This window comes from Manis pentadactyla, chromosome 4 (genome assembly GCF_030020395.1).
Source record: "Manis pentadactyla isolate mManPen7 chromosome 4, mManPen7.hap1, whole genome shotgun sequence".
Classification (NCBI taxonomy): domain Eukaryota; kingdom Metazoa; phylum Chordata; class Mammalia; order Pholidota; family Manidae; genus Manis; species Manis pentadactyla.
This window is the reverse complement of record NC_080022.1, coordinates 141,890,195-141,908,922: the sequence shown is the minus strand read 5'-3', so window position 1 is coordinate 141,908,922 and position 18,728 is coordinate 141,890,195. Positions and strand designations below refer to the sequence as shown.

The 18,728-nt window shown below is 44.3% G+C and overlaps 1 protein-coding gene and 2 long non-coding RNA genes across 3 annotated transcripts in view; 2 read left to right on the top strand and 1 right to left on the bottom strand.

Annotated features, from left to right (window-relative positions):
- The window catches only part of NXN (nucleoredoxin), a 155,664-nt gene that overhangs the window by 58,526 nt on the left and 78,410 nt on the right, over positions 1 to 18,728 (top strand). The window lies entirely within an intron of this gene.
- On the bottom strand, positions 186 to 2,671 carry LOC130683457 (uncharacterized). Its single transcript, XR_008997211.1, has 2 exons — positions 1,616 to 2,671; positions 186 to 1,191 (listed from the first exon to the last, which is right to left on the bottom strand). It is a non-coding gene; the product is annotated as an uncharacterized LOC130683457 (long non-coding RNA).
- On the top strand, positions 13,000 to 17,841 carry LOC130683456 (uncharacterized). Its single transcript, XR_008997210.1, has 2 exons — positions 13,000 to 13,496; positions 17,279 to 17,841. It is a non-coding gene; the product is annotated as an uncharacterized LOC130683456 (long non-coding RNA).

Genomic DNA, 18,728 nt, shown 5'->3' with positions numbered 1-18,728 from the left:
TTATCTGTTGCACGCCATTTTCCATTAGTCTAGTTTATAAGCATCACTCACAGTAGTTTTTAAGATTTGTTTCCTTTGGAACACAAGTTTATAAAACCTCCATTTTCATCCCTTGCAAAACTCCAGCGGAAATAAAAAGAAGCTATCTTTTGTGAATGGTCAAAGGTCATCATAGATTTGGTGGCTTTATTTTTAATATCAGTGCAGGTCTGTCAACATGTTTTGTTGAGACTTTATTCTAAAGTCTCCATTTGGTATCACTGTAGATAATACATAATCTACTTATCTGTTCCTTGCCAAAGAGTAGAATAACATAGCATTGCAGGGAGGACAGTTGTGTAATGTTTGAGTTCATGAGCTTTAGTAATTTCAAGTTTTGCCATGTCTTAAAGAGATTATAACCGAGAAACAAAACCAAATATTTTTTATCATTTAATCTGTAATTTAAAAGAAGGTATCAAGGTATGTTCTTCTCTTGCTCGTAGGACAGATTACTGGAAGGGGGTTAATTTATTAAAAGTGCTAATCCTGGTTTCCAGTTTTTTAAAACAGGAGGATCTCTTTTTTGACATCAAACTGTTCAATGGATTCCCTCATGTAATAGCAGCTGTACTTCTGAGATCTGAGTCTGCAGACCATTTTTAATGCTCAAGTGGATGCAAGAACCTTTGTAATGACCCTGAGGCCCTGTCCAAGGGTTCCTTGGCCCAGGCTTGGGAACCACGGCCATTCATTATTCAGATTTTACCATAATGGCTTCAAAGAGAGGTGAACATGGGTATTTGAAATAGCCAAATTGGGCTCTAGAGGAGAAAAATCAGGGGTCAGAACTGAAATTGTTCGTCCTTACAGTACATTCCTACTCTGAGCAAGCTCTGTGGAACTCTGAGTTAAGATAACGAGTTGTTATGATTATATTTTGTTTCAAAATGTTAACACCTTCTATATTGGTACCTTTTGGAACAAAAGCAGGAATGCCTTTGATAAGAGGCCCCAGGTATCTGTAGGGAGGGAGGCTTGGGGGTAGCCTGGCAGGTAGAGCAGAGAAATCACAGGTAGATGGGCAAAGCTGCTACTGAGCCTGCTAATTGGCTGGCCAGAGTCTAGTGCTATTGAGGGTCATCAGTGTGCAGTTCAACAAGTATGAAAACAACAAAATAGACAGCCACCTGGTTTCAGCAGAGAACCTACCTACTGTAAGATAAATTCTAGCCGGAATAAGCAGGCAAAGAGAGGCAACAATGGGCCAGGTAATTTATTTAAATACCCCCGGGTGAGGTTCTATGGCCTTCTTGCCGGAGGCCAGAGAAGTCACACCCGGTTAGGGAAGTGGGGCGCTCATAAGGGATTAGGAGGGGGAGGAGTGGGCAAACTATCTTACCGGGGTGTTGAGAGGTATGATTGGCCAAAGGTGACATAATAGTCAACTAGAAACTTTTTTCCTTCCAAGAGGGAGGAGGCTGACATCCAGGTCTTGGCACATCAGGATGGAATTCAGGAAGAGCTGTCCCCTTTCCATATACGGCACGGACTTTGGGGTCTGGTCTGTTCTCCCCCTATGGCATCTCTCTGTTCTGTTTGCATGTCATTGTTTTTCCTTTCCCCAGCCTAACACCTACTTTCATCTTTTTCTGCCACCCGGTATATTTTGTGGCCATTCATGAAAGTGGAAGTATCTGAAGACATGATGTCATCTTGAGAATACTCCAGATTTGATGCCTGAAAAAAAGCGCACTCCCTGGTCAAATGCCATTCTTGTCCCAGAACACTACTGTATCAGTCGCTGAGCAGTAAAAGAACCTGGCAAACTTTGTGTGGATCCAGCCGTTCCCCAAACTACTTGGCCATGGAGCTCCTGCCTTTTCCTCCCCTCCTTTTTGTGAAATGCCTGGAGTCATCATGCAGAATACACTTGGGAAAGGCTGGTCTTAGATATAATCTGGACTTCCGAAATCTGACGCACTTAGCGTTAGCTGTGTAAAGTAGGGTGCTGTTACTGGTGGTCTTTGTGACCGCGACCAGGGTTAGCATTCTGTGTCTCCAAGGAAGGCTGTTAGTGCCCAGTACCTCAGCTGGCCTTTGCCTACAATTAATTCTTGAAGACAAAAAGCTTTCTCTAGTTTCTCATAGGATAAGAAATTCTCATGGAATTTCTCTCTAGCCACTCTTCATGGAATAATTACTACTTACTTATTCACTTAATCACTACTCAAAGCTTGCATTGTTGTCTCTGTTATCATAACAGGTCGGGGTAGAAAGGGTGGGGCTAGAGGGTTTTCTGTTCAGTTAGACATCAGCTTTCTTCTCACTCTTAAAGTGCTGGTTGTTTCCAATGATGCAGATTCACAGATTATTTGTGAAAACTCTTGAGAGTCAGAGGCTGGAGGAAAGGGAACACGATGGGGGGTTGCGTTAAATGGGGTTGTTGGGATTGAGAGGGGTGGATGTTCCTCTCCGTCTTCGTTCACTAGTTCAGAACATGTGTTTTGAATTGCCTCATTCTCTTGGAAGCAAGGCTAGTTCCCTTTAGAATTTGCTGACCAGTGATGTCTCCCTGTTTGGAAAGCCACGTTTTCATTTTAACAAAATATCTATTCAACAAAACGGTTTAAATATCAACTTGGAAATTATGATGGGATTTTTCTTGGAAAGTAAGTTCTGATAGGGTAACTTTATAGCTTCTGATAGGGTAACTGTGCTAGGGGGTTATTGATATGCATTTCTTACTGTTTATATGCCTCCAGGAAGGAAGGACAGCTGTATGCAAAATGCTTATGGACTGAAGACAAGAATGTTAATTGATCTTCAAGGATGATCTGTTCTCTTATGGGAGCCATAATAGTAATAATTAACATTTGCATAGCATTTTATAAAACAATCATGTGCATTATAGCATATGATCCTTAAAACAGCCCTGTAAGGGAAGTTGTATGTGCATTTTTTTTCATCTCCATTTACGTTAGATGAAGCTGAAGCTCAAGAAAGTTAAAATTACTTGCCTGGAGCCATTTAGTAGTAAATGAGCATAACGTTTCTTTCTTTTAAAAAATATTTTGAAAATATAGTATGTATTCATTATTTATAGGCTAGTCATTCAGAAATACACAGTTCAGAAGTAAGCTGGAACTCTGGACCTTTCTTAATTGTACTGTACCAATTCCTAGAAGTGTGTAGTCCATACAGTGGCTGTTCAGCACCTGAAATGTGACTAGTCTAGACTGAGATGTGCTGTGTTTAAAATGCATACTGAATTTTGATAACTAAGTATAAAAAACGAATATAAAATATCCTATTAATAATATCTGCGTACATTGAATATAGTAAAATGATAACATTTTGGATAGATTGAGTTAAAATATTAATTTCACCTGTTTCTTTTTACCTTTTTATTGGGACTGTTAGGAAATTTAAAATATTTATGTGGCTTACATTACATTTCTATTGGACAGCAATCGTTAGAACCATTGTCTGTGGTTTGCAATAGCATTTGTGTCTCATACAAATACTATGCCTTATATTTCACTACCATTCTGGCAGGTAATAATGCCCTTATTTTTGGAGGAATGGGGCAGATCTATTTAAACTGCCTTTTCTGTTTTGAAGACTACTTTAGGAAGCATATATATTATTTGATAGTTTTAATATAATTTCTGTAGTTTTACTGAAACCTGCTCCCAGGAAAGGCTTTATCCACTGGCTCTATGCTTGCTTGGGGACTATGTGTTAGCTCCATTGTGCTGTGAATATGAGAGTATGGGTTTGTGTGTGAGCACACATGTGTTTGTGTATCTGTGTTGTGACCTGGAGAGCAGGGGAGAGGAAGTAGAAACAGATTGTCCAGGGGGCTTTGCCAAACCGTGCAGGTCCACCCTTAAAGACTCTGAATCTTGAAGGGGACAGGAAAAATTTGAATTCTCCTCTTGCCTTTTTCCCTCCATCTAAAGAAATACCTGCTGTGTGGGTGAGTCCCTGATCTGATGGGAATGCATTGAGTCAGAGCAGGAAAAAAGGCTGAAAAATCACATTAGAGAGAAACACTTTATAGCCCTCAGGTTGCAAAAGAAAAGAGACCATTGGGAAAGATTTTTATTTTATGAGCCTTTTCTGATTTGTTGTGTCCCTGACTCTCATCCCAGGGAGGCCGCATGTTTTCTATTGCCATCTCTCTTCCTCACTGCTCTCTCCCTAATCAGTGTGTGCTCGCTTCTGTATACCTGTGCTGGGGACCTTGGCCATGACTTGCGGGGTTCAGGAAGACATTCTGCCTTCTGCTTGAAGCTGGTGCATGTCAGAGATTGATACTGGGAGTTAATTACTGGGGTGGCTATGGGGTATTATAAAAGTGGAGTCTGTTAATCGGAAGGAAGGCTGAAGCCGTGGGCAGGCCACAGATGTCTTGCTGGACTGACAGTGGCTGCACAGAGCCTTCTTGGCCGAACTTTCCCCAGGCTTCCTGGGGCTTTAGGGTGACTGTTACATCAGCAGATGTTGTTAGGCATGTACCCACAGAGTTTGGTCTAATTATTCAAATTCTTGGCAGGCATTCTACATGAATCACCTCCAAAAAAATTTACATTTAAGTTAATACTACAAGTCTGACTTCAGCCTACAAAACTGACAAAACTTGGAGTTCTCTGCTAAATGTGGCCTTAACTCCTCCTTGTCCACAGACTAATGACTTCTTCCCACCAACAAAGGAACGTGAATCTTATTAAGAATCTGTGTGTATTGGGTGGGGTGGTGGGCCTCTAAGGGGCCACTCCAAGAGGGAGTTATGCGGATCTTTAAGTTAAGGCAGATGTCAGGCGGTCTGGCTGTGGAGTTAGATGGCTTGGGTTAAATCCTGCCAAGCCACTTACGGGTTGTGTGACACACAGGCTCCTTAGCCTCTATGAACTTTAGTGTTTCATCTGAAAACAGGGACAATAATACTGCCAAGTGTCGTGGGTACTAAACAAGCTATTGCATATGAAGCTTGTAGCAGAATAGAAGAGGTAAGCCCCTCCTAACTGTTCCTGGTGCTGTGGGGTCCCTGACTGCGGGGAGCCGGTTTGGCTTGCAGCCCTGTGTTGGAATGCTAGGAGAGCACAGGCAGGGAGCCATGCTTGCCTCTGCTTCTCTTCCCTTCACTCCCACCCTCGCTTCTTTGTAAACATGTTTGGGGGAAAGAAAACAAGTCCTAGAAAGTGGCACGGCGGCATTCCCACTGAGTGATAGTTGACTTTAAATAGCTTTCTCTGCTCACCCTTTTGGGGGCGGGCAGGGTGAGACAGCCCAGGGAGGCCGCGTGTTTTCTGGTGCCATCTCTCTTCCTCACTGCTCTCTCCCTAATCAGTCTGTGCCCGCTTCTGTATACCTGTGCTGGGGACCTTGGCCATGACTTGAGGGGTTCAGGAAGACATTCTGCCTTCTGCTTGAAGCTGGTGCATGTCAGAAGTTGATACTGGGAGTTAATTTTTTTTTTCCTATTACCTTCACTGTTTCTAAGAATTGTAGAGCTAATGTTGCATTACATCTGGGGTGGATATTAGATATTTGTTCTTTGTATGTGTGACTAATAGAGAAAATTGGTGAGAGGTAGGTGGGGGGGAATAATACTTTCCTTTGGCTTCAGGTTCAGTCTTGACTTACCAGCTGGAACAAACACCACAGGGGGTATTTTTGGGAGATGACCGTGGAGAGCTGGAGCATCTGACTGGTATCTCTGTCCAGCTGACGGGCAGATGGAACTGCATTAGGCTGCGTTTAAACAGCACCTTGACGGGGGGAATGTCCATGATGAGCATTTACAGGACAAAATCCAGTTGCTACAGATTCAGCAAACGTGTATTGGGTGTCTACAACTTGCCAGGCACTGTGCTGGTTTTCACCAACAACATGTCTTTTAATCCTTTGTTTTCTGAGCTAGGTACCAGCAAGGAAGCTGAAGTCCGGGCAGTTGAGGTCCCCGAGTCACATTGAGTTGGGGCAGAGCTGGGAGGTGAACCCGGGTCTCCTGTTTCCAGGCAAAGTTTCTTCCCTGGACTACACTGCGGGAAAGACAGGCACTAACCCTGGGCAGGTGTCCTCTTCTGTGCCAGGTCCTGTCATCCTGTTTAGCTTAGGTGCCCCTCCCTGCAAATCCCTGAATTTGGAGAGGCTGAGTGGACACAAATCAGAATGCAGGTCTGTCCTCCTGAAGTCCACGCTTGTGTCTTGGAACCACCCCGCCTCCCGGAAGATCCTTCCAGCCCAACCATTGGGCTCATTTTTCAACATCTGTGCAGAACAATCCTGAGCTTTAAATACTATGAAGCTTTCTCTTGAAAAGAAAAAAAGGCATAAATTTTTGGCTCTTCTCTTTGTAGGCGTTAGCTTTTGAGTGATTTTTGGCCTTGCTAATAAAGTGCTAAAGCTTAGGCCCAGTCCCAGTGGTAAGAATTTGCAAAGTTCATCTCATTCATTTTTCTTCCCCTTAGACTGACAGATCACTTTTGCCTGTAAATAAACTCACCACCTCCCCCTTCCCACCCGGGGAGGATCCTAAATGCTAGCCATGGTTTGCCAACAGCCTTATGTGAGGAAATAGATTTCCTCCTGACATTTCTACCTGACTGTGACTGTCTAATTCTGTAAGAGGCAGTGATACAGGGTGGGAAGGAGCTTGGGATTTGGAGCCAGACGTTGGGTCCTGTTTACTGGCTTTATTATCTTGGGCATGTCACTGTTTCTGAGCCTCAGTTTCCCCATTCTGTAATATGCTTGTCTCTTCTCATAAGCATTTAGCTATATCTGTAGCAAAATTTTAGTGTTAAAAACTAAAGCTTGAGGAAAATCATTTAATTTAACAAAAATCCTTTGCTTTCCTCTGTGAAATTTATAAATTCAGCAGGATCCTCCCTTAAAGAAGCTTACCATCCCCTAAAAGAGGATCCTTGTACCTGAATCTCCATGACATAGAGTAAAAAATGATATATGCCTGGAGAAAAAGAAGGAAAATGCTAGTTTTTTGTTTTTGTTTTTTGGATTTTTTTTTTTAAGGCTAGTGCTAATCCCTGTTGATACAATAATGAAATGAATAAGGCAGTCTTTGCCCTTCAGGAGCTAAGTCTTCTTGGGAGGAAAGGCCCACTACACTTTCTTTATAGCTCTTAATATCTGCCATTTTCTTGTTTTTTATTATTTATTGCCTGTCCTCCATCACTGGCATGTAAGTCCATGAGAGCAGGGACCCAAGTATCTTATTCATGCTATATTTCCTGTGTCCAGTACCTCAGTTTTCATTGAATTAATGAGTGGATGGATGAATTACTCAATGAAGTAAAGAGACAATTATGATACTATAACATAGGTGCTGTCAGAAAAGCATGCATGGGGCAGGGTGGGCATGCAGAGGAGGACTCCCAGACCTGCTCCTTTTCACGTGGTGTGTGTGTGTGTGTGTGTGTGTGTGACAGAGTAGTTTCCCAGAGAAGGTGATGTCCAAACTGGTTCTTGACAGCAAAATAAGAGTTCATTCCAGCCAGCAGAAAGTAAAGGGGGATTTGTTCCCGAAAGACCACAGTACAGAGGACCAAGACAGTGATTCTCAGCCAGGGGCAATGCTGCGCCTCTGCAGATATTTTGCATGACTTGGGGAATGCTGCTAAACACTGCCCCCACAAAGAAGCTGTCTGGCCCCCTAGAGCCTGAGCTAGGGAAGAACTGCCGCCTGGGAGGTGGGGCGGGGGGCTGCTTGCTGAGGTGGGCACCATGCCAAATAGTGGCAGAAGGCACAGTGCAGCCGTGGGTGGGTAGTTATTTGGGAACTGAATATTGTTCAGCTAGCCCAGTACAGGGAGGACTTGGTGCACAACGTCAAGTCATTATATTCATCAATCCTGAACAGAGTTCCTTCAACAACAATTCAAAGAGCAGCATACTATATTGAAGAAGTCTAACAATCACCACGGCACTGGGCAGTATGAAGCTAGTGGGTTGCGCTGTCTATAACTTCTCTATTTCCTTTCAATAATAGCAGGACAGACAGGATGTCAATGAGGTTGCCCAGCATTTTCCTTCTCTTACTAAATTTAAGTGATTCCCTTTCTACATCTAACTGATGGGATAAAAATGCACCCATCCCTGGAAGGTGCTTTCAGAAGAAAAATGGATTTTCTCTTATTCCTCGCTACCACATGACCCATCTTGTTAATTGACTACCCCCCAAGCAGTGTTGTGCAGCTGTCGGTGGCTTTGTTTCCACGCACTAGGAAAAAGCTAGGCCTTGATGCTGCCGCTCTGATTCTCACACAGCCTCCTTGCCCACCTGGGGGTGGGGACAGCCCTTCCCTCCACCTCCCTTTCCCAAAGACAGAGCATTCACGTTCACCAGTGAGCCTGGCTTGGGCTTGCCCAGGACCTGCCAGAAGCTGAAGCTTGTTTTCTTTTCCCACAGGAAATAATTTTCCTGGGCATGGCAGCCCTGGTTGCCAATCCCTTGCTTTTACAAAAGCTCACGCATGTGTGACAGTGGCACTATTGTTGGTTGTGCTGAAGTTTCCATTACGGATCCTGTGTTTATCTGCTGCAGGGATTTTTCTGAAAGGCATAATTTCAACAGTAAGGCATAAGAAGGGACTGCTTTGGAAAAAAGAGAGAGAATATTCTTTGTGATAGGAGGCAACTGAGAGAGGGGGTAGTTGCTGAGCAGGCACATGTGAGTGGTCAAGCCTGGGTCAGTTTGGGTAGCCAGAGCTGTGTAATCTCTTTTATTGTCTCGGTGATCTGGGAGAGTTAAAGTGTTTGTTGGTAGAGGGCTTAAGGGAGTTTTGAACTGGCTGAGAAGGTCCTCTTACCAGGACCCACTCTGTATAACAAATGTCAATTCCATAGCAACTTCCCTGAGCTAGGGTTGATGGGATGAGAACTTAGTGAACTGGACAGCTTCATAAATGTTTAGATTTAGTGAAAAGTGAAGTTGAAATACAAATAAAGATAATAGCTGAAGCTATCTAGTAAGCATGCATTGTGTGCCAGGCACCAGGTTCTGTGCTAGATACATACAATCCTACCTCATCCTCCCAACAACGCTGGGAGGTGTGGGACACTTCTTAAGGCCCATTTTACCAAAAGGTTCAACCTTGGAAGAAATTGACAATGTAAGAGAAAAATTAATGATGTTGAGAAAGATGGCATCTCCCTGAGCTTGGAGGTATTACTGTAGCAGCTTTGGAAGGGCCTTAATCCTCTTGTGTCCCCACACCTGGCTTTGCCGTGGTAGCATGCCCCAGAGGGCTTCTCCTGGCTTATATATTATCCACTCTCATTTTCCTGTTTCTTTGGGAAGCATGTTTTCTTTCTCTTTCTTTTAGAGAAGATGGGCTGTGAATGTAAGGGGTGAATGGAAAGGAGGAAAGGCAGGCAGGCCACAAGTGAGCTGGAGAGCCAGACTCAAGGGAAGCCTCTGAAGTGACCTCTGGGGCTGGAAGGGGATCCTGTGCCCACATTTCAGATGTTTATGTGCACTTCTATCTGCCAAAGAGCTTTGAACTCCCTCCTGTGGGCTCTCAGCTCTGCATTCTGATGGAAGGGCGTGTGTTAGTACAGGTCATACAAATTGGGACAGTATATACAAGAGCCCCTGTCTTCGATGTAAATGCAGAGCCCACAAACACAAACATAGGAGGCAGAGCTATAAAAGTCACCACCCGGAGGACCCCCCAGCTGGGGGCTAGTTAAGATACTTCTTTTGACCTCCTGGAAGCCTAATGCTTTCCATTCCTTAACTCAAGCTATAGAGAGAATTCTTGACAAAATGAAAATCAAGGAGGGTCTTCTTACAAAGACTGAATATAGTGGCTAAGGGCAGGAGGATTGGGCCAGGACAGGAGGACTGGGTCCATCTGTTGTCTCTGCCTGGATTTTCCTAAAAGATTTCCTCACTTTTTCCCCTAATAAGATTATCCTTTAGCGGAGTCTCTCCAATCCACGTACACTCAGAAAACTCACTTTTTCCACCCTCCATCCAGAAGTGTGACCTGATACAAGTGATCAACTCAAGAAAGCAGTGAGAGCATTTCACTGCCAGGGGGTCAGCCTATCCTTTATAGCAGTGGTTCTCAGCAGGAACAGTCTTGCCCTTGAGGGACCTGTGGCAATGTCTGGAGACTTTTTAAAAAAAATAGTAACTTTATTCTTTAGAGCAGTTTTAGATTTATAGAAAAATTGAACGAAAAGTGCAGAGTTCCCACAGACCCACTCCTTTCCCCCTTTCCCTATTGTTAACGTCTTGTATTAATGTGGAACATTTGTTTCAGTGGATGAGCCAGTATTAATACAGTATTACTACTGAAAGTCCAGTGTTTCTGTTAGGTTCATTCTTGGTGTTGTATATTCTATGGTTTTTGACAAGTGCATGGCACATATCCACCACTACTGTATCATATAGAATAGTTTCACTGCCCTAAAAATATCCTGTGGCTTCTGGAGACATTTTTATTGTCACAACTAGGTTGGTGTTATTGGCATCTAATGGGTAGAGGCCAGGTGTACTGCCAAATATTCTACAGTGTGAGAGGCAGTGCTCCAACATGTCAGTAGTGCCAAGATTGCAGAACCCCACTGTACCGACCCCTTGTGCAGGTGTGGTTATGTGTGTGGTGGGGGTGGGGTCGTGAGGCTCCAGGGCTGGAAAGGAACCTGGTGCTCAGGCAGTGGGAGGCCTGGCTGTGCACTGGCAGAAAAGAGGTACCCAGGAGACCTGCAAGAGTCCTGAGGAGAAAGTGAACTGCAACTTGCAGGCTGCATTCCAGCCCTAATCCCCACACGCATTCTTTTAACTCTCACCCTCTTAAATTCAAACCCTGAGGTCTGAGTCCAATTAAAATGCCAAAAAATTATAATTACTGGGTTGTACATGGTGGGGTTAGCTTAGGTTACTCTCAAATTAAATGCAGTCTCTGATCCATCCAGAACTAAAAGCCCAAGTCTTGGGTTCAGGTCCCCTGTGTTCAAGCATCGCAGGTCCTTTCTCACTGCCTTGGTCTCCTTTCCTGGAAAGGAAAGCAGTTGTCCTCCTTGTCTTGACCTGGAGCGCCTTCGTGAGCTGGTGTCTGCAGGGTCCTACCGTTAGCTCTGTTGTGCCATGGACAGCAGGACATGCTGTTGAAGACCTAGTCAATTACAAACTGCCCCAGAGGTAGCATGTTTTTTACTGGAAAGGGCATATGTGGGTGCTGAGGTTTGCCGGTGAGTGTGGTAAGCTACAAGAGAGGAGATTTATAAGGGAAAAACACAAGCTGTGTAAAAGTTAGCAGTTCTTGCACGTGGAGGGCCAGTACTCACAAAGCAGGTGCTGTCGCCTGCATTAGCCCTCCCGGCCTCTCTCATTGCTCCATAAACCTTGTCCAGCGGGAGCAAGGACTTTATTCCCTTGATAGGCAGGGGAGGAGAATCCAAAAACGAAACTCACTCCCTTACAGAAGGTAAATGTGGTTGAAGAGAAATATTCCTTTTCATGAATTACCTCCTCTACCCTCGGCTTTCTGAAATCATAAAACTCCAAATGTAACCAGAAAACTGATCTTTTGTAAAAAAAAAAAAAAATCTCTTGTGGGTGCCTCTTTGAGCCAGAGAGGAAAAAGCTTTGCAGAACAAGAAGGTTCCAACTGAGACATGTAAAACAAGTTTTATTAAAACGTTAATTATCTCCCACCTGCTGGTACTTCGTGAATTCGGAGGAAAAGGGCTAATTGAGAACAGCATTTGATGTGCCTGAGCAGTGCTGGATTCTTTCCTCTTCTTAAAAGGGATTTGTTCTTAATCAAGTTTATTTCATAAGTAGGTCCAGACACTGTTCACATTTGCGTTTTTTGACACTTTAATTAAGATCCTTTACGCATGAGGTGTCAACTTTTGTTGGTGTGAATTTAATGTCTTCCCAAGTTTGGACCTTGGGTTTGGGGTGTTTTTCCTTAGACTAATGATAAGGATCAGGGACAGGCTCTGCTCCTGCATGTTCTTTGTGAGTGGGGGTGCCTTAGTGGGGCAGATCTAGGCGGAGCAGAGACAAAGCATTCTGATGCTTTGTTCCTCACTCTGAAATACAAGAACTATCCATGGGTTCTGAAGTATCCATGGCCTTGAACTTGAAACTCCAGGTTCTACTCATTTTGCATCCTGCAATCCCTGAGGATTAATCTGCCTGCATTTCTCGTTTATCTGTACCTTCCCACGGTCTTCTTTTTCAATTGAATTGTAGAATCAATCAGGGTATTGGGGCCCAGTTTTCAGTCTGTTGCAAGACCAGGAACTTCACCGCTTAGTAAGTGTTTAACATGCGCAGGGGTCCAAGCTTGATGCTCTGTCTTCTCTCTGGAGCCTTCATTTGGCTGGGTGGGTGGAGGAGCTGAGGTTTGTGCCTGTTTCCTGACCTGAATCAAGCCTTTAACTACAAGGCTATGGTGCTTTCTCTTTGTGCTCTAAGACATAGAAAAACTTCCAGCTTCCTGGTGCTTATTTTTTTGAGTCTGAAATTTTGAGTGGATCAGACAGTCAGTGTTTGTGTAAGTTCCAATGTATCTAGAAAGTCCTCCGGCATCCAAGCTGTGTGTTTTCATTGCAATTGATAATAGCAATTGTCTGAAGACATTAGAGCACCCTATTTTTTCTTGAGGTTTTTTTTTTAATGTTGTTGAACTTCCCCCAGCCTTGTTCTAAGAGGCAGATTTTCTTTTTTGGGGGGAGAGTAGAAGAATATAGTAATTTATCCTCCACTTGCCCCATGGTCCCAAGCACATAAGCCTGTGAGAATTATGCCTGGGCTTGCCTGGGGTTTGCCTGGGCTTACCCCGCCTTATCTCTAAACATCCCGGCCCTCCCCCAAAGCAGCAGGCCAAGCGGATCCACAATAAAAGGCACTACGCTGCTTCTCTCTCTCTCTCTCTCTCTCTCTCTCTCTCGCTCTCTCTCTCGCTCTCGCTCTCGCTCTCGCTCTCGCTCTCGCTCGCTCGCTCGCTCTCGCTCTCGCTCTCGCTCGCTCGCTCGCTCGCTCTCGCTCTCGCTCTCGCTCTCGCTCTCTGCTTCTCCCTCTCTCTCTGCTTCTCCCTCTCCCTCTCCCTCTCTCTCTCTCTCTGTCTCTGACGCCTCTCGCGCGCTCTCTCTTTGTGTCTGTCTCTCTGTCCCCCTGCTCTCTCTCCCTCTCTCTCTCTGCTCTCTCTTTCCCACTGCTATCTCTGCTTCTCCCTCTCTCTCTCTCTCTCTCTCCCCACCCCCGTCTGGGGCAGCCACTTTCTCTTTTAGATAATAAAATCTCTTGCGTGGGCCCGTGTCTCCTGAGTCATTCTGGGTAAGGAGGGTCGCGGCGAGATACCCTTACATTGGTGCCGTGACTTCGGATGAGGTTCTCCCATTGACTTTGCCCTTCCTCCGGGAACCTGAGCTGCTTTGGGAACCCTCACTGCCCGATCCTCCTCCACGGGCTCACTGTCCATTTTCCCGGTCGCTCGGCTTCTCGCCCAACACCGGCCTTCGATTTGGTGAGTCTCCCCTTCATGGTCGACTTAAATGTCCCTTTGGAACCTGGGAAGTGACCGTTGAGTGTCCGGCACCCCCAAGGGCTCCTTTGGGACAGGGGCACCCCCAACCACGACTTTCAGAGTCACGGTTGATCCCCATAGTCGACCCTTCTCTGCCTCCCCATGGTGAGAATCCTCATCCACTGAGGCCCGGTCTCCCTTTATCTACGTTTCTACTCGACTCGAAAACTCCTGGTACCAGGTACGGAGCCTCTCCGGCGTTTTCGCCTCGACCCCACAGTTAGAGGTGGTGACGACCCCCTAACTGTGCCTGGTCTTCTCCGTGACCTTCTCAATCGCTCAGGGACACCTCAGCGACTTCTGAACGGTCTCGTTCTCACCATGAGATCTGGCCCCTCCGTTCCCGCAGATTCACTGCTAGGGTGCTTACTCAATAATCTAAAGCCCCTCCACCTCACTCCAGACCTCAAAACTGTTCACTACTGTAATGAGATCTGGCCACAATATCCCTTAGACAATCAGTCTAAATGGCCCCCAAATGGCTCTTTAGATCCTACAATTCTCCGCGACTTATACAACTTCTGTGAGCGTACAGGCAAATGGGAAGAGATCCCATATATCCAGGCTTTCTCCTACCTCCGAACCAAGCTTTCTCTCTGTCTCCCCTGCAATCCTAAACACCTACTTGCCTTAAAGTCCTCACCTCTAAGCTTTTTTCACGTTCCCAAATATCCTCAACTGCCTATAAAACTCCTAGACAATGCACCACCACGGCCTCTCTTGTCCCCTCCTGGCTCATGCCAGGAGCTCTGTCTGTCCTCTCACTGTATCATTATGTCTCAATCTGTATGTTTCTGTCTAAGTGTATAAACGAAAAATATTTTTCTGCCTCCGGATGGTATTAATAAAAATTGATTTAAAAACAAGCGCTTGTAAAAATTGGGCATTCTAAAACTTCCAAAAAATTCTAATAGAAGATATTAAGCATTAATGCTAATTTAAGTTGAACTGAATAGACATGTCCTTATGGTTATCAGCTGCCTAAGTTTACCTATAAAGTCATTTAAGTTGATGCTATCTGTTAAATCTTTCAAAGAAAAATGCTTAAAGTGCAGTGTAGTTTTGTCTAATGTGAGTATTTAAGCAAGTGCCTTAAAACTTTTAACAGCTTCCCAAAATCAAATGCAAAAAGGTGCTGTTACCTCTAATATTTTCCAGAGGGCCCCTAAAACATGTCAGAGGAATTTTTTCTCATTGGAGAAAGTATTTGGCTAATTTGGCTTATTTACCTGCTTAATTACCTAGAAGGCACTATCACAGAAAATGATGCTAAACTTTGTTACTGAATGTTTTGTGTTAAAAAAATTTCCAAATTTCCCTATGACAACTGTCTTGCAGTAAGCTCTCATCAGATCTTTAACCATTGTCATTTGTAAGTCTTTTGTCATCTATACTCACTGTTTTATTACTCCTAAACTAGTAAAAAACTAGATTTCAGCAGAACAGGTATTAGTTACATAGGATTAAGTAAACTAAGGAAGATGATTTTGGTGGCTTTTTGTTTCAAATGTTGTTGATAAAGTATTTTAAGCTTTTTCTCTTAAGCTGACAACAGTTTAGTAAATAACTGTCTTTACAAGCAGAATTGAAACTTTATCTTTCTCTCTACCTGATCCCTCCAGAATTTAAAAACTCTCAGTGACTATTTTTATATTTCATGGCAGTATGTTTATTTGCATAAGTTCAATAAGAATCTACTTCCTTGTAAGAGGACCAATTAAAAACACTGGTTATATTACCAAGGCTTTGACTGGAACGTCATACCTGAGAGACACGTGTGTAAACTCAGATATGAACCGACAGCTTTAAGGAACTAAGATTGACTTTATAAAGTCAACAAAGCCCCTTAGAAGAACTGGCCTGGTACCTTGCTTACAGAGTTCCCAGCAGCCTTACCAGGTGAGTAAGAAAGATCACTTCCTGGCAGGTGCAGGAACCTCAGGAAGAGAGGAATTCACCCAAATCTACAGGTACTGCAGGCACAACCTGATGGGAAGTCTGGCTCAGCTTTCTGGCCTCAAGAAGCCCTTAAAGTTCAATCTGAAATTCCTTACAAAAAGTTCCAGCAAAGCATATTTAAAAGAGCCTATGTAATCAATTGCTCTTCTTGCTGCACTTACGCAAATAATCAAGCCAACTGTTAATTATTTTCTTAATCTGGATACTTCTAATAAAAATGAGGGTGATTTTAGAGAAAAGTATTGTTTCAGTAATGCAGTCTTATCTATACTAAATCCTAATACTAGTCATTGAGATGTAAACTCGATCCAGAATTTTAGTTTCCCCATGATACCTGGCTATGATTTTCAATTAGACTCTTCATATTTCTAGTTCTCACATTCAGCCATGCATTCTTAATCTCATCAAGTTTGTCCTTCCAGAATGGAAAATCCAACTCCAGATGTTGCTACTTAACCTAATAACAATTTGTTCTATCTTGCCTAAAAGCCACAAAACTGCAAATAGTAATAGAAATGAAACCCGGAATAGAAGTGCCAACTTTCTGAGGCCCTCTCAACTGACCAGTGATGGAGACCTAGCTGCACCCTTTACTGTGCCCCCTCTCAGCATGAAGCAGCCAGAGCGATCATCGCCCCCTTTCCCTAGCAGCAGCTAGGGGTCTCCATCTGTAGAGGGGGGAATGAGACAGGGACATAGGCTTTAGAATAAGGTGAGAGCCTCTGAAGAAAGCAACGCAGGATATTTGCAGTCAGAGCAATGTAAAACTACATGCTAGGAAACCCCCCCTACTAAAACTATGCTGAACATTAAGCTCTAGAATCATTCTTCAGTGACATCAGTTAATGTTCCCCAGATAAAGAAGAGTAGCACATGTTTTATTATGCTAATCATTTGTAATCGTGTATAAGATTCACTTTAGCATACTAAAAGGCCCAGGCCTATGTGCTGTCTTTCCTCCTTCAGATCTGAGAAGGTAATTTTGCAAACTGAGCAACTAACTTAGCATGCAGAACCAGCTGTAGACGGCATGGTAAAAGGCAGGAAGAATTCCATCTGACAGATAAGATTGCATTTTAACACCCAGGAAGTTCAAGAGGCAAGATTCAAGAGGCTAGACAATACCTCAGCCCACCTTGGGGGCTGGGCAGGCAGCCTTTTGATATGCTCCCAGACCAAGGCGCCGGTGTCCCAGAGAGAAATCAAGACAGGAAATTCCTTACAGTTAAGTTAACTGTTAATATTCAGGGACCACTTAACAAGTCCCCACCCCTAATTTTCATATTCCCTAAAAAATCCTCAACTGCCTATAAAACCCCCTAGACAACGCACCAATGACGGACTCTCTTGTCCCCTCCTGGCATGAGCCAGGAGCTCTGTCCTTTCACTTATCTCTAAATAAAAGCCTTTACCTTGCTCTCCTACCTTGACTGTTTGTGAAGCTCATTCTTCGGCTCCACAAACAAGAACCCCGTCATCACTAAGACCTCCCTAACAACCGCCATGCATCATGCTTCAAGATTGTTAACCCTGGTCTCAACACTTACTCTCTCACCAGACCTATCTTCCCAATGCCGGCCCTTTCTTTTTCAGACTGTCCAGAAGATTGCACCATCAAGGATTCCCTTTGCTCTACAGGTTGCTTTTCTGCCTACACATATGTCCCCAAAGAATGCTATTAATTCAGCCACCCTATGTAAACATAGCAATCAACCCAAATGCAAAAAATTTCTAACCAAACCTTTAACCAGCTTATATTACAGGATTGCCAACCCCTCTCCAAAGACGATGATCCTTACTGAACCTGGAAAATGCCATCGCCACTGCAGACCAAGGGCTCATCTGAGGACTGCCCCCCATCAATACAAAAATGAACTTAATCTCCCCTAATCAGCAGGAAGCAGTTACTGAAGACTAACCTTCACCCCTTCCCAAATCCTCTACCACTTATAAAACAGAAAAGGGAGGAATATAGTAATTTATCCTCCATTTGCCCCATGGTCCCAAGCACATAAGCCGGTGAGAATTATGCCTGGGCTTGCCTGGGCTTGCCTGGGCTTACCCCGCCTTATCTCTAAACATCCCCACCCTCCCCTAAAGCAGCAGGCTGAGTGGATCCACAATAAAAGGCACCACGCTGCTGCCCGCTCACTCTCTCTCTCTTTGTGTCTGTCTCTCTGTCCCCCTGCTCTCTCTCCCTCTCTGCTCTCTGTTCTCTCTGTCCCGCTGCTCTCTCTGCTTCTCCCTCCCTCTCTCTCTCTCTCTCTCCCCACCCCCGTCTGGGGCAGCCACTTTCTCTTTTAGATAATAAAATCTCTTGCGTGGGCCCGTGTCTCCTGAGTCATTCTGGGTAAGGAGGGTTGCAGCGAGATACCCTTTCAGAGAGGGCATTAAAAGCTCCTTCAGCTTTATCTTCTTTCCTTTTCTGCACCTACTGTAGTAGTATGCACCACATACACATACATGTAGTATGAGTCCAAGTTGCAAACAAAGAAACACTGAGCACATGCTATGTACCGGATGTTTCCTGAACATGGATTATTATCTCCTCTGGTCTCAGCAACCTATGTCATGGTTATAGACATCTGTTTTTGAGGCTTGGAGAGGTTTGTATACTTACTCAGGACATCATGGCTAGCTGGCTGTAACAGACTGAGGATTCAAACCCAAGCCTGGGAGACATCAGAGTTCTTTCCCCTCTGCTGTATTCTCTTACCACTGAATGGGAATTGGGTTTAATGGAAGTTTGCTTTTTCTTAGGAAAAAAGAGGTAGAGAAGGCTTGTAAAGCACATGGAAAACCTTTCTCTTTCCCCTGAAGCCTAAGAGGCCATATCAGAGGGTGGTTCACTGACACCAAGTGAATGGAAAAACTGGGCCATATAGCCCCCAGGAGCCTGCATTTCTGTTTAATTGGCCAGCACACACTTTCTTTGTATTTGTTTACCTTATGGCTAGTTCTGACAAATAAAGCAGATTCTTTTCTCAGTCCCTTCACTTGGGAGAATTAAGCTGTGGGATTTTAGTGGAAGGGCTTAGGGGCTAAAAATGCCAGGGACTTGGAAAACCTCCAGAGATATGGTGCAGAAGACATCCTTGTTGACTTTGGTGACAAGAGCACATGAGTGAAAGCTTTCTGCATCAGACCCACCAGATCACACCCCACGCTATTCCTGCAGAACTTTGTACACACCCTTTCCTCCCTGTCCATCCT